Source organism: Perognathus longimembris, chromosome 5 (genome assembly GCF_023159225.1).
Source record: "Perognathus longimembris pacificus isolate PPM17 chromosome 5, ASM2315922v1, whole genome shotgun sequence".
Taxonomy (NCBI): domain Eukaryota; kingdom Metazoa; phylum Chordata; class Mammalia; order Rodentia; family Heteromyidae; genus Perognathus; species Perognathus longimembris.
In genome coordinates this window covers 77671843-77685801 of record NC_063165.1, presented here as the reverse complement: position 1 = coordinate 77685801, position 13959 = coordinate 77671843, and positions in this window count along the sequence as shown.

The following is a 13959-nucleotide window of genomic DNA, read 5'->3' as shown; positions in this document are numbered from 1 at the left end:
ATCATTGTCACAGCAGTTAAGTTTCCAATGGGTGTATAGCCCAAACACAGATGGCTTGTAATTAAAGTCCAGCCAGCCTGGTCACAGCTGCCACTCTAGTTCCTTGAAGTCCCTCCTCATCTTTCCCTCATTTCACTCACACAGTACATGAACGCGTGCAGGTATTGTTTTTAATGACATAAAGAAAAGGAATAGTTGACATTTTAGCGTTCACTACTTCAAGGATTAAAAACACATTTATTATTGAGCAAGATGGGCCTAACGGTCTCTCTCAGAGATTAAACTGTAAAAAAAAAATTCCTTTCCACTGTCATCCCTAGACATCCCCTTGCTTGGAATGTTTTCTGTAGAAAAGGTCTAATGGCCACTTGTTTTGCTACATAATTTTAAATGCGTTATATTTTCTTCCAAAGGCTCCTTCCAGTTTTAGGACATGGAAAGTATCTGAAAACGCTGGAAGCCATCTCATTGGAATATATATAAGCACCTTGTATCCATACCCTGTTTCAGGTTATAAAGATATACATTATGTTGTAAAAATAGGAAAAAAAAAAGTAGGTTTGTCTGCTGGGAAAGGCCAACTAGCAAATAAGCCAGGCTTCATTCATTCTTCTTCCCATCCCAGGATTTAGATGTTACTAGCCCCCATGATTCAATGCAGTTGAGGTATATCTCTTCTATTTGATTGCTTATGTATTTTATTATCTTTAAGTAATTGTACAAAGGTCTTTCAATTTAGCATGTCAGTTTATGTATACAATGCATCTTGATGAATATGACTTTTCTAGGGATTTCCACTCCCATCTCTTCCATCCCACCCATCCCCTCACCTTACCTAGTTCCATTTTCACATATGGATTTTTAGAATCGTCACTGTATTTGCCCACCCTTACTCTCTTCAATCATCCCCTGCCCACTACACAACAGGGTCTTAGCTTTCAAAAGGAAAACATAAACCTTCAGAACACTGTGGTCACTGGAATCAGATTCTGTGTGCCTGAGAAAGACCTGTACATTGTGGAATATTAAGGTGTGAAGAGAGTGTTGTTACAGTTATATTGAAGGAGCTCACCTTACACAGCTATTTTATTTTCTATTACTATATTAGTAAAAATTGTTATTTTTTTATTTTTATTTTTTTTGCCAGTCCTGGAGCTTGGACTCAGGGCCTGAGCACTGTCCCTGGCTTCTTTTTGCTCAAGGCTAGCACTCTGCCACTTGAGCAACAGCGCCACTTCTGGCCGTTTTCTGTATATGTGGTGCTGGGGAATTGAACCCAGGGCCTCATGTATATGAGGCAAGCACTCTTGCCATTAGGCCATATCCCCAGCCCTAGTAAAAATTATTTTAACATTCTATCTCCCAAATGAAATAATTTTGTTTTGTCTAAGTTTTGTTATCCTAAGTTCATTCATTCATTCACTTTTCAGTTTAAATATTTGATGATTATTATGTGGGGTAATGATCAGAGAACTATGAATGCACAAATAACCATAGCAGGTAATCGCTGTCCTTTAACTGTTTCTCATTTTACAAAATACCCTAGGTTTTGACAGGGAAAGACATATATCACACAGGGAAGGTTATGTTGAACTTATGCTGGTTAGAGATATTTTTCTGAACAAGTGATATTTAAACTGAGATCCAGCAGTCACGATAAATAATGTGATGTTAGCAAAAACTCCCAGAAGAAGGAACAGCAGGTACAGTGCTCCATAGCTGGAATGAGCTAGAGAGTCAATCATTGTGAGCAAACCAATAGAGGAAGAAAGGATGCATTAGCAACTGGAATGAGGACACATGTGTAAGAACTCAAACTGGACAGGTGTCAGTAGTTATGTCCTAGAATTACCTAAACTGTCAAGGGAAAACTAGGAAAGCACGGCTTGGTTCTAGTAAGTGGGACAAATGATAAAATAGTTTCACTCAATCTATTATTATTCTATTCTTCTTGCCTATTCCATTCTGTTCTATTTTATACTGTTCATGTTTGAATTCAGCAAGAAAGCCTTTACAGCCTAGAGAACTATATGAAATGTTATAACCTAAGATTGATTTCACATGTTATTTGAAAATATCTTGACATTTGTGTACTTCCAAGTATGATTGTTTCATACACGTTTCCATTGTAACCTAATTCTCATTAAATTAGTCTAATGAACAACTACCCTTAACAAAGAGTGATATACAATTTGAAATATGGTAAAGAATGAAATTTAGAGGAGTATAGAATTTTTAGCAAATATTATTCAATATATGGAATTGTAGAACATCTTTGTTAGGGCATTAAGGAAGAACACAGAAGCGTTGACACAAAGGGCCAACATGTGCAGCAGTGATACTCACTAGACACTGTGTTGAAAATGAACTGTGAAATTTGTGGGGAGAGTAGGGTTGGGAGGGAAAAACTGGGAGAGAGGGAAGAGGTGACACTGTCCAAAAAGAAATGTATTATTACCTGACTTACATAATTGTAACCCCTCTGTACATCACATTTACAGTGAAATAAATTCAACATGATTTAAATTATGGATTTAAAGTCTGTTGTATCTCTAACTTGATTGGTTTGAAAGTTTCTATGCTATTTAGAGCAACTCAGGAAACTGACTTCAATTCTTTGTGTTAAAAGCAGTAACAGCAATAGCAACATTTTGCTGTGTTATGTCACAAGTATGTTGTGACAATCAAAAAGATAAACTAGAGATGTATTTGGAAATCAGGTGGCAAAAATCTTGCCACTCAAAGTCTTGGGTACTGACAAGGGACCATGGGTGATACTATAAGATCTTTTGCCATTAGCTTTGTAATATTTGCTACAGCTTTCTCTTCCATACCATTCAGCCACAGGTGACAGAGATTGATGACGTCAGAGACAGAGTCCAGTGTGAAATGAGTAAAACTGAACTGCAGGCAATTTGTCATTTTTTTGAATCAGTTGTTAAAATGAATGGGTCCTTGATTCCCTTTAAGAGTATACTAAATTTAATCTCAATATATAGATGAAATAAACATGAACGAGAGTACAATTTTAAGAAGCATAGATTTGGGGCTGGGACTGTGGCTTAGGGGTAGAGTGCTTGCCTAGCATGCATGAAGCCCTGGGCTCAATTTCTTAGCACCACATAAACAGAAAATGCCGGAAGTGCTGCAGTGGCTCAAGAGGTAGAGTGCTAACCTTGAGCAAAAAGAAGCCAGGGACAGTGCTCAGGCCTTGAGTTCAAGCTTCATGACAGAAGGGGGGAGGGGGAGGAGGGAGGGGGAGGAGGGGAGGGGAGGGGGAGGGGAGGGGAGGGGGAGGGGGAGGGGGGAAGGGGGAGGAGAGGGGAGGGGGAGGGGGAGGGGAGGGGGAAGGGGGAAGAGAGGGGAGGGAGAGGGGGAGGGGAGGGAAGAGGGAGGGGAGGGGAGGGGAGGGGAGGGGAGGGGAGGGGAGGGGAGAGGAGGGAGATGGCGAGGGGAGGGGAGGGAGAGGGGGAGGGGGAGAAGAATACATTTTTGTTTTCTGTGCTCGAACAGAACTCAGGGCTTCATGCATGCTAGGCAAGTCTTCTACTCCTGAAATACCCTCTCCAGTCTCATTATTATACTTTTGTAAATATTGTGAATAAAATTTTGGAAAAATACATAAACGCAGACATTTTTAAATAATGTACACTTCCACCACACTATTTATTTTCAGTACTATCTAAAGCAGTGGTTGTCAGGGCAGAAGCTCAGAAGCGGTAGAGGGAGTGGCTCCATTCCACCCAGTCACCTCGGCCTGTTTGTTCTCTAGTAAGGGGTGGGGCAACGTGTCTGGATTCCGGCAAATGAAAATCACTGGCCACTGACCCTTGCTTGCAGTGTGAGATCCTCATATGGGTGACAATCGACTTCCGTGTGGGCATCCCATCAACTCAGCGGCCACGACCAGGGTGGCTTTCTGGAAGGATGGTGGGGCCTGGCCCTTCTCTCTGACTTGGGCTTGTTTTCCATCTCTCTGTCGGTCTGTATATCTATATTTATATATGTCTATATCTACATCTATGTTTATATCTATATCTATATATCTATATTCTGCATATTGTACAGATATTTGAGCAATTTCTATATACAGGTTACTGTATATTGTAGTATTTAATGAATAATTGCAAATGCTTAATATGACAAATTTAATATTTGACTGTAATATACAGTGCATTGTATTATATATGTGTATATGATACAAAATTTATATTATACATTGTGTTATACTATAACAAATATATTACTACATAATATATTGTATCATAACAATATTACATATTACATTTATATCATTTGATATCATATACTATATATTAATGTATGAATATGTTGGATATATAGTATGTTATAATGTATACTATACATTATAATAGTATAATATGCATGAATATATTATATTAAAATATGATTTATTCATGTATATTATATTTAGCATATATATTGCATATCATATCTCATATAGTCACATTTAGCCTATGTGTATACATTATTATATCATATATAGTACATAAATTTTGTGTATAAGTCAGTTTCCTAATGGGTTACTGCTAACCTCCTAGAAAACAAATCAGTGAATGTGACTTTATGCTGGTCTAAGTGTTATGTTATGTTACTGTTTCTCAGGGAAGCAGTGGTGGGCACCAAGGTACCGCCCGCGCTGACAATGCTGACCATGCTCTCATTCACTGAGAGGCTGATGCACTCGGACCAATCACCAGGGACTCTGAAAGAAGTGATGAGATTGGTCACTGATTACAGTGAGAGTAGTTTGCTTAGAAAGCGTTTATGGGATGAACATCTAGAAGCAATTTTATGATTTACATAAATATTCACACTTAATATGCTGTGGTAATTGACAGGGAAATTCGTGGTATTTTACTAAAGCGAGGGGACTAGATTCATGAATATATACTTATGTGCAAGTGTGCTAAGTGAGGACAGTCATAATTTGTATATATAGAGTGACAGAAAGATGGGAAATATGGGAATGAAAGAGAGGAGAAATAAAAATAATTAGTGCACGTGATTATAAAGTATACACGTCAAATAAAGTCAGTTAAAAAAAGTAAAAGAATGTACCAGTATCTATTTTGCTCTGTGGATGACTGCAAATGAGGATGGTGGGTACATAGAGTCATACTATGCCTTGAATACATGGGAAAGGTAGCTGGGAAACTTGATTTGACTGGTGGAGGAAGGGGTGGGGGGGGGGGAGAAACTGGGGAGACTGGCAAAGATGTACCAGTGACAGAAATGGGCACATTCAATTGCTAACCCCTTGTACTACCATTTACCACTTACTACCATGTACACAAAATAATATACAAAGTTTATTCCTATAGCATATTCATGGATACTTACTTTTGTAAAAAAACAAAATAAAAGTATGCTCAAATCATAGGAAGCAAGTAAAGAACTTTCTTACCTCTTGCTTTATGAGCCAACTTCCAGACAAAACTGAGCATTTGGGGAGGGGGATTCTGTTATTTCAATGTTGATATTTTTAAAATATAAATTATTCTCTAATATAGGAAAGACTTAAAGAAGTCTCTGAGTAATGATGGTAGTAGTAGAAATTAAATAAACCTGATAGCTTGCATTTGTTTTATTGCTCACATATTTTATGGCTCAACAGCATTGCAGTGTTTTCCTAATTTTTGCTACAATGGGGAAGTAAAACAACAGTTTATTGTGGCAATGCTTCATGCTGGCCTACTTCTGTAAATCCTCTTTAAGCTCGAGGGTAAAAGGAAGAACATTCATGTTTTTAAATTGGATACAAAGGCAGTTTTTATCCTGTAGCTGCTGCAGAATAAATCGTCAAAGAGTCACGATTAGCTACATCTAAAAGTGTTGCTGGTTGGCTCAGTATAAATACCTTCTATTTTTTAGCATGTTTTACCTATGGGGGAGCTCACTAAGACTTTCAGTAAATATTTTAGAGACATGCTACAAGTTATTCAATATTATCATTTTTTCAGAAACATATACATGTGCATATATGTGTGTATATATGTATCAGAAACCAGAAAGAAAATGCAATAATAATTATGTGACTGTAACAAGTCTTATTTATAATAAATGTAGAAATGCATGTAAAACATTAAATAATGCTACTCTGAAAACTAGAGATGTTTATGAAGTTATCTTAAAGGTGCTATGTGATATATGTTCATACTATTCTTTATATATTATATAAGTACATTCTTAATTTATTGATTAGAACTCGTTTTTATAAATACTGATGATATGGAGAAAATACCACTAGTGTTCCTTTCTGTAATTCCTCATTTTATAAACTATTTCTAAGAATAAGTTTTTCCTCCCATTTTTTTATAGCAGCTTGATTCCATATTCTTACCTTGGGGCTTAAAGTCAGAGAATTGTTTTGTTTTAACTTATCTCTGCATCATCATTTAAAAATTAGTATTATTAACATCTTCCTTTTCTTAGTGTATCTTCATATTCTCTACTGTATATTCATTTTCTATGTTGAAACGACAACAACTAACATGATTGGCCTTGTTTGAAACTCAAGAGTTCTGATAGAAAACAAGTGAATCAGTAACCAGAGGTTTTTCACAATGCTCTCAAGATTGTAAAGCATTTTTACTCCCTTGGTTCACACACAGGTTTGACTGCTGTGTTCTTATATAGTCAATGGCAGTCTCTGTGAATTAAAGGCTTAACATTTGGTTACAAGAGAAAAAAATGATCACTACTTATTTTAATATTTATTATGTTATTTATATTTAGAATCTTTAATATTCCTAGGTGATACTATCAAAATCACATATGATTTTCTCTCTATATAGAGAGACGAGTGAAAATCATAAACACACACAATCTTGATCAATGACAAATCATGTGGCTACTTTTAATTTTTGTCATTCTGTGGAAGGTGTTTTCAATATATGCCTAGAGAAAAAAAGTAAAAAAATATAAAAGAAGGAAAGGAAGGAATAAAGGAAGAAAAAAGGAAGGAAGGGAAAGTGATAGGGAAAGAAAGAAACCTTTATTGACTTTTGTCCTAATCTCTTTCTTTGTTCTCCCATCTCAGATAATACTTCTTCATATATGTTTCTCTGGTGGGGTTGGATTAGCATGTAAAGATTAATGGGATGTTGTCTATAGTACTTTAGACTTTGGCCTTGGTAAACTACTACAAGACCAATAATTGTTTCATTTATACACATACTTCTATGTTCATAAAGACCAAGTTTGCATGCCAATATGCCAATATTGATATTTTGTTTTGACAACAGTTCATCATGAAGTAGACAAAAAAAGAGCATTCATCTATGCTTATCATGGAGTCAAATTTCTTAGAACTGTCAAAATTATTTCTAGAGGCCATCTATGCATTATGCCGTGAATTTACTCAATGCTTCTTGAGTCCGTGTGTTGTGAAAATAAAGACAATGATCTCTTCAGGAACAACAGCCTGTGTCTTCAGACACTGCAGTCTATCTCAGCTAAAGTAAGAGAAAAGCATGCCATATAAAATGATGCTTATCGAAATTAATTCCAAGAGGTGGAAACAAGAGCGCACTTTTATTGCACCCTTTGCAGTTATTTCCTTTTTCTTTTGTTTTTCCATTTTGTTTATTCCCTGATGTCACTATTTCTGAATTCTATACACTTTGTCATATATATATGCCTATATATATACCTATATATATGACATATATAACATATGCCATAGATATACACACACACATATGTTTATCTGGTTTAGGGAAGGGAAACACAGAAATGGCCCCACAAAAGGTGAAACAATTCAACAATGATATTCACTAAAAGTAGGAGGAAATGAAGGAGTGGATAACTCTGTTCAAAAAGAAATGTAGTGGGGCTGGGGATATAGCCTAGTGGCAAGAGTGCCTGCCTCGGATACACGAGGCCCTAGGTTCGATTCCCCAGCACCACATATACAGAAAACGGCCAGAAGCGGCGCTGTGGCTCAAGTGGCGGAGTGCTAGCCTTGAGCGGGAAGAAGCCAGGGACAGTGCTCAGGCCCTGAGTCCAAGGCCCAGGACTGGCCAAAAAAAAAAAAAAAAAGAAATGTAGTCATTACCTGATTTAAGCAACTGTAACCCCCTCTATTCATCACCTTTACAATGAAATTTTAATTAAAAAATTATTTCAAGTTTTCTAAATCCTACATGGTTCTTGTGGCCATGTATAAATTATGTTTATAGTTTCAACAGTTTCACATCACCTGCCTTAAGCAATCACCATATTAGTGGTGTAAGATATACCCTAAAAGGATTATAATATAAAAGAAGATAAAAATGATGATTTAAGGCACAGAATGCCTCTTTTATTTTCTCACATTGTTACTGTAATTTGTTTATATTAAAGGTTCTAGAACCTAAAGAGAATTCTTTTTATTTTCCTTAGATAAACATTTTTTCTTATGCCTGACTGTGAATCAATTGTGTTACTTTCTTGTGCTTTGGCAAAATTACCTGAACAGCTACCATTTTTATAAAGCTTGTCAACTCTCATTTGTCTCAGTCTCTCCCTGTATCTCTTCTGTTCTTATTAAACAAACAGAAAACAAAAAACTCCACACATGTCTATCAAAACTCAAATACATTACTGTAGCTTCATTTACATCAAAAGAGGCAAATTCCACGTAAGACTGTTTCAACACCTGAGGAGAATGAGCATTTAAGAAGTGTTTTGAAAGGTAATATTTATTTGCCATCCTTGCGGCTAAAGCTACTTAAAATACACCATATCATACTTGTTATTAGAACCAATAGTATGTGTCACTATAACAGTATTACGAAAACAACAGTAGATTTCTGTGGCATACAGCTGCTCTTGTCATTTAAGTCTACAAAACTAAGAGTTAGGTTCCAACACTATTGATTTCTGGCAAGAGTTCAGTTCTTGGTAGGCAGATAATTTCCTTTCTGTTTTTGCATGTCTCCCTTTATGTGCAATCAGAAAGGGGGAAAGGAGAGGGGGAGGAAGTGGGAGAGGGGAAGAGAGGGAGAGGGAGGGAAAGAAGGAAGATGGGGAAGGGAATGGTGGGAGAGGAAAGAGAGGTAAGAGACTTCTGTTTTTCTTAGAAGCACAGCAGTCTATGGTATGACTTCATTTAACCTAAATCACCTCCTTAAGGTCCCTATACTTAAAGACAGTCCATATAGGTTTGGGATTCTACTCATAGGTCTTCGGGAGAGACAATTCAATCTATGAGACCGTGAACTTGTCAGTCCTGAGTTACTAAAGGTATGATGAAAATCCATGTTAAAATAAGCCAATGCCGTACTGTTAAACAATCATAAAATGACACGACAAAAATTGTCAACTTTATCAACTGTATACTCTTATGCAGTCTAGTAGATTCACTAAGATGTTCTGTCCTTTCTGATAAAGTTACCATTGGAAAATGAGAATTTAGTTTGTTCTGTGAAAGCCAGCACTTGCCTAAAGTATGGGTCTTGGTCTTGCTCTGCAACCTGTTAGTTGACACCCATAGATCTAGCTGTGCTTCCTTGGCTATTAGGACAATGTTAGTACAAGTATATTGACCGCCTGTCCCTCTTGATATTGCCCTTGTTACAACTCACATTTTCTGTGCACCTGGCTCCAGGTGGAGTGATGTGAATAATGTCTAGTGTTTGTGTGATGTGTTGGGCATGTATGTATGTTTCTTTTTTGTATTTAGAATGAATACATTTCCATTTCCCTACTGTAACTGCTGATATTACAGCTACAGCGTGTGTAAGTTCACTTCACTGAATGAGTGTGCTGGGAGGAAGAGAGTGAAAGACTAAGCAAATTGTATTTACAGAAGTGCTGAAACTTCAGCTATCAGGAACCAGGCATGTGCACAGAGATCCATGGGCCTGCATTTGGGGAATGGAACTCTGAGATCTGGCTCATTTTTTTTTTTTTTTGCTGTGTTTGATAGTGAATCTGGCTCACACCTGCAAGAGGGTCATCTCCTTTTAATCAACTCCTGCAAGTATTTTTCCCTAATAAGGCCATATATATGTAGTGACATGAAGTAACATTGCCATTTTCTTTTTTTTTTTTTTTTTGGCCAGTCCTGGGCCTTGGACTCAGGGCCTGAGCACTGTCCCTGGCTTCCTTTTTGCTCAAGGCTAGCACTCTGCCACTTGAGCCACAGCGCCACTTCTGGCCGTTTTCTGTATATGTGGTGCTGGGGAATCTAACCCAGGGCCTCATGTATACGAGGCTAGCTCTCTTGCCACTAGGCCATATCCCCAGCCCAACATTGCCATTTTCTTCATGAGCTCTGTTATGGTGTATTAGAATGTCTTAGTGTTATGCTCTGGAGCCATATTTCTTGAGAAAAAAGCAGACACTGCTAGGAAAATTCTATTTGAATCCTGTTATAATATTAACTAATGCCTTAAATATTGTATTGATGCAAAAATCCGACAAAAATGATACGCAGATTTCTTTTTACAAATTTTATCAATGTTACCTCTCTGTGTACAAGCATGTGCATGTATGTGTTTATGTGTATGCGTGTCTGTGTGGACATGTGCCAGTTTTAGGACCTCATATTCTTACTTGGCTTTCCTGCTAGCAGTAGGAGCTCGACCATTTGAGATACATCTCCATTTTCAGCTTTTGGATAATGAATTTCATATAGGAACCATGAAAGTTTGTCAGGTGGGGCTGATTTAAAACTGTGATTCTCAGAACGAAGTATCCTGAGTAGCTAAGATTATCAACATGAGACACAAGTGCTCTGCTTAACTGTATTTAGAGAAAAATTAATGCTCACATATTTCTATAGATGATTCTCAGTCCCAAATAAAGGTCTGTGCCTCAATGGTCATCAGGGAAAGTTCTATGAGATAAATTAGAAGACAATTTTACTGTAAATTTTTTTATTAAAAATCAAAAATAAATATGTGCCATAAAATAAAATAAGTTATTTATTAATCACCTTTTTAAATCAATAAATATATTCTTTCCTTGAGAATCAGACTTGAATTTTCAACTAGTTGGGCCTTGTATGGAAAGTCTAGGAGATCTAGTTTTTGAATCATTTTCAGAAATATATTCTGGAACTAATTCTACAGAGTACAGATCTTGACCTGTAACTTAAGTCTTCTTAAATGTATGTGTGTTTCTTAATTCTTACCTCCTAAATTTTGTTTGTCATTTCTGTTTTTCATACTGGAATGTTAGCAGTAGTTGTGGGGTGTAAGGGTTGCATTGCTGTGACTGGGTTTCTCGTGTGGAGATGGTAACATATCACTGTCATTGTCAGCCTGGTTGGGAATTCTAAATGTTTTGACTTATCTAAACATTGCTATATAACCAGTATCAGTCATTGCATATTGTTTTACTCCACTTTAGAAAGTCCAAAGTGATTGGGAGTAACAGCAGCTCTTTCAAGAATGAAAAGACTGTGTGTGTGTGTGTGTGTGTGTGTGTGTGTGTGTGTGAGAGAGAGAGAGAGAGAGAGAGAGAGAGAGAGAGAGAGAGAGAGAGAGAGAGAGAGAGAGCCAAGGAGGGGAGGATTCTTACCTTTTTACCAATGCTCTTTTTCTACCTCCAGACTTAGTTTCATCTCCCCATACCTCAGATCTAAGGTCAGTGTGAGGCTGACCATCTCCTGGTCTTCCCATCACCCGTTGCTCTCCATAGTAATGTAGTGCTGAAGGACAAGAGCATTGGGTCAAGACAAACTGAATGTAACTTACAATGTATACATTTACAAATTCTCACACTTATATATTCCCTTTCTATAGAAATGATGATACTTTTGAATATCATAACAATATGAAGTCTCTAGAATGTTCTATTGTCATTAAGAAAATCACAAAATACTGCTGAAGAACATGTCCTGCATGGCCATTGTTAGAATAATGAGACCCCATGACAATCTCCTAGCTTCCACTCCCTGACAAGTTTAATACAAACTATCACACTCAAAATGTGCTAAAAAATCATGGACCTTTTTCCTTTAGAGTTCCCACTTTCTAATTGAGAAATACAATATTATTCCAGGGAAAGGAGGTTGGACAGCCTCTCTTGTACTTCTCAATTTCCTGTTGCAGAAAGTTTACTTATCCCAGGCAAAGAAGAGGAAAGAGAACATGGTCTGTGTTTTCATCAGCCATGTAAGTCTTAGTGCATGAAAGCAGAATTTTTGAGATTCATATCCCCCTAACAACCCTGACTCAGCTTGCTCACAGGGTGGAGATGAGAAGCTGAGAAGAACAAACAAGGCAGGTATACTGACACACAGGTAAGAGAGACTGGTGACCACAAAAGAAACCAACAAAACAATAGAACAGGTGAAAATTTAAAAACATAGGAGAAGTTAAATTTCTGCTATAGAAAACTCTATGGAAGATGAAGAAAGCCCCATGGACTGACCTCACAGAATATGAAAAAGCACCAAGCTAATTAGGTTATACAGTAGAAAAATGTATGCTCAAGGACTGGTCAAAAGTGGATGATGTTATGCTTGCTGTTGAAGGTATTTAGTTTGGAGTTTACTGGGAAAATACAGCAAACTCACCTGATTCTAACCATTGTACTCCCTTAGAACATGGATTTAGGATGAGTTTGTACAAGCCTGTGCTAGTGTTTGTGGAAAACTGACAACAAGATTGCACACTCTGAAGGAGATGTACATTTCAGTGAGGTTATCATTTAGCAAAATAACACACTAATATAACAAAGATCCATACACAAAGAGAGATAAAAATATATATTTGGAAGGACAGACAGTAGAATAACATGAAAACCAGAAGAGAATAAAGAGAAAAAGTATCACAAAAGACACACTTACCAATAATAGTGAGATAGTTCAATATGACATATTTAAGATGTGAATATCTATTTGAAAGATTAATAATGAAACTATAAAATAGGGGCTCAGAATATGGCCTAGTGGTAGAGTGCTTGCCTTGCATACATGAAGCACTGGGCTCAATTCCTCAGCATCACATCTATAGAAAAACCCAGAAGTGGTGCTGTGTCTCAAGTGGTAGAGATCTGACCTTGAGCAGAAACAAGCCAGGGACAGTGCTCAGGCCCTGAGTTCAAGGCCCAGGACTGGAAAAAAAAAGACAATATAAAATACTATTCCTAACATATAACTATGAGAATCATTCATTATTAAGAATTTATGAATCTGGTAAGGCATATTTGAAATAAATAAGCATCAATACATTTCAAAGAGTTAAATGATCCCAACTACTTTCCAACAGGGCAATGTAATAAAGCAAGAAACTCTGGGAATTAGAAGATATGTAGAAATTAAACTGTTTATTCTTAGGGAACTAAAAAGTTCAAAAAGTCACAAAAGGGATAGCACAGTAATTTGAGATGAATATAATAAGAAGGTAGCATCCAAACATAAATTGTAGTAAAAAAAAGAAATTTATAACTGCAAATATTTTTGTCTTTTTTTTTTTGCCAGTCCTGGAACTTTGAGTCAGGGACTGAGCACTGTCCCTGGCTTATTTTTGCTCACAGTTAGCACTCTACTACTTAAGCCACAGCACCACTTCAGGATTTTACTGTTTATGTGGTGCTGAGGAATCAAACCCAGGGCTTCATGCATGCTAGGCAAGCATTCTACCACTAAACCATTTTCCCAGCCCAAAACATTTTTCTTGATTATAATCTAAGTACTATGCTCCAGTAACCAACAGAGCATGGATCTGGTTTAAAGGTAACATTCAGTTTGCCATATCAGTTCATCTGTTTGTTGCCAACTCCTTTTCAACAAGGAAGGCAGGAAAATAAAATTCATTGTAGGAAGCAGGGCCTTTCCACCAAAGTGTGCTAGAATAACTGGATATCTTGATGCAAAAGAATAAATTTCACACACTTGTTTTATGCCACGTGCTCATGTGAAGTTAAACTGATTTAAAGTTCTATGTCAGACTTAAAGCTATAAAACTCAGAGAGAGGAAACAAATGAGCAAGTTTCAATAA